Source organism: Nerophis lumbriciformis, linkage group LG17 (genome assembly GCF_033978685.3).
Source record: "Nerophis lumbriciformis linkage group LG17, RoL_Nlum_v2.1, whole genome shotgun sequence".
Classification (NCBI taxonomy): Eukaryota; Metazoa; Chordata; class Actinopteri; order Syngnathiformes; family Syngnathidae; genus Nerophis; species Nerophis lumbriciformis.
In genome coordinates, this window is record NC_084564.2 from 40,911,358 (window position 1) to 40,913,857 (window position 2,500).

Genomic DNA, 2,500 nt, shown 5'->3' on the forward strand with positions numbered 1-2,500 from the left:
TCCCGTCACAAGCCTAAAGACTGACTGCACAGTTCCTGTCTTCACAATAAAAGTGCCGCTCCATCGCGCCTGCGCTTTCAAAACAAGAGTCTCCGAAAGCCAGCGCAAACTAGCTACGGAATTTGCCGCCAATGTATTTCTTGTAAAGTGTGTGAAAACGAATATGGAAGCTGGACAAATAAGATACCAAAAACCAACCACTTTCATGTGGTATTAGACAGAAAGGAGGAACTTTTTTTCTCCTGCATTTGAAAACGTGGACGTTTGTCATCACTACTGTCTGATTCCAATCAATGCAAGTCATCAGAATCAGGTAATACACCAACTTATATTCTTGTCAACATGAAAGAAAGGAATCTATATGTGTTAAACATGCATGTATATTCATTAAAACACCTTTAACCATGTAAACAAAAACGGCAAAATAAATAAATATAAATGATATACTGTATATATCAATGTATGTGTATATATGTATATATATATATATATATATATATATATATATATATATATATATATATATATATATATATATATGTATATATGATATGTGTGTGTATGTTACTTATCAGTTACTCAGTACTTGAGTAGTTTTTTCACAACATACTTTTTACTTTTACTCAAGTAAATATTTGGGTGACTACTCATTACTTTTACTTGAGTAATAAATCTCTAAAGTAACAGTACTCTTACTTGAGTACAATTTATGGCTACTCTACCCACCTCTGCATACATACATACATACATATATATTAGAGATGCGCGGATAGGCAATTTATTTCATCCGCAACCGCGTCAGAAAGTCGTCAACCATCCGCCATCCACCCGATGTAACGTTTGATCAGAACTCCACCCGCCCGCCATCCGCCCGTTGTTATATATCTAATATTAATTTAAAAAAAAAAAAAAGGGTGAAAACTACGCGAATTGCACCTTGTGCAGACAAGATTTTTTCGATCGGACACGGAGGAATTAGCGATGTAAAAGACCACGTTGGGACAAAAAAACACAAGTCTAATAGATACAAGTGGAAAACTTTCAACGTTTTTCGTCGCCCAAACAGATTCTTTGGATGTGATAAATGCCGAAGTTTTATTTACGGAGGCAATAATTGAGCATGGACTTCCAATCGCACTGGCTGATCACATGGGACAGTTAATAATGTAATGCAACCTTTAAAAATCATTACGCGGTGATCGCGATCCCAAAAATAAACTTTTCTTGCATGATAATGTCCAGAAAAATTTGCTTTAAATTACTATAGAGTCCTTTTAACGAATGAGTTTGATGGTTTATCACAAACCTTAAATGAAATTCCATGGCCACCGTCCTGCTCTCTATATCAACCAGGGTGAGCCCCACCCCTTTCGTGAGCGCACTGCGAAAGCGGACGAGGCGGGGTGTCGGTGCGGTGGGCGCGGTAGTGACCCTGGACGTGCGTCGGGCCCTTCTCGCGGATCGCCTCAGCTACGGCTCCCGGTGGGGCCCTCTCGGGGGAAGGGGCCTCGGTCCCGGACCCCGGCGAGGCGTCCCTTCTCCGCTCCGTAAAAGTGTCCATCTCTTTTCTTTTCTTTTTCTTCTGTTGTGGCATATGCAGCAGGTGCCTGCTCGTTTTTCGTATGTGGGTAACAACATTTAACTATGTATATATATTTCCCAATTGGTTTAACTGCCACCCGCAAAAAAAATAAAAAAATAAAAAAAATATCTAATTAATCCACCCGACCCGACCCGCGAGCGGATAAAATCTTATTGTTTTTAATTTCATCCGCCCGATCCGCGGATAATCCGCGGACTCCGCGGTTGTGTCCGCAAACCGCGCATCTCTAATATATATATATATATATATATATATATATATATATATATATATATATATATATATATATATATATATATATATATATATATACATACATACATATACAGTATAAAGATACATACATGCATCCTTAAAAAAGGAAACTTTGGCAGAAGCGTCTGTGGTTGCCAAGGGCGACCAGAACCCCTCTCTATTTTGAATGCTGTGCGCAGAGAGATGCGCGCTCCCGTCAACACGAAGTGGCGTGAACGCGCGCGGCGAAGGCGTGGAGTTGAGGATCGGTCGGGGGGGAAGAGGACAGGAAAGGCTGCGTGCACACACGTCACATAGAAGAAGGGAAAATAGAAGGGGAAAAAACAACAAAGACACTTGGCGATGTTTCATTTCCACCCTTGTTTGGTCACTCTTACCCAGCCTGTCGTTCTCCTCAGCAGCCCCGCTTCCTCTCCGGCGCCCTCGGCGAGTGGTCTCCGCCAGCAGCCAGCAGCCTCGCCGCCGCCGCCGCCGCCCGGGGCCGCACTGGCGCCACTTAGCGCCGACACGCAGCAGCAGCAAGGCGGGTAGAGACACTCCAGTCGCTGCGGAGAAGCGCTGCCATTGTCGCCTCTCTCGGCTCCCGTAGCCCGGCTGCCTTCACGCGGCATAGCGAGCCACTCAGCGTGGGGGTTTGTGTTA

The 2,500-nt window shown here is 43.3% G+C and overlaps 1 protein-coding gene across 1 annotated transcript in view; it reads left to right on the plus strand.

The window, feature by feature from the left end:
• The first annotated feature begins 2,058 nt into the window (after positions 1–2,058).
• The window catches only part of cbl (Cbl proto-oncogene, E3 ubiquitin protein ligase), a 205,467-nt gene continuing 205,025 nt past the window's right edge, over positions 2,059–2,500 (plus strand). The window contains exon 1 of the mRNA XM_061973246.2: positions 2,059–2,500. This exon is cut by the window's right edge and continues 358 nt beyond it. The gene's annotated coding sequence lies outside the window, so the exon portion shown is untranslated.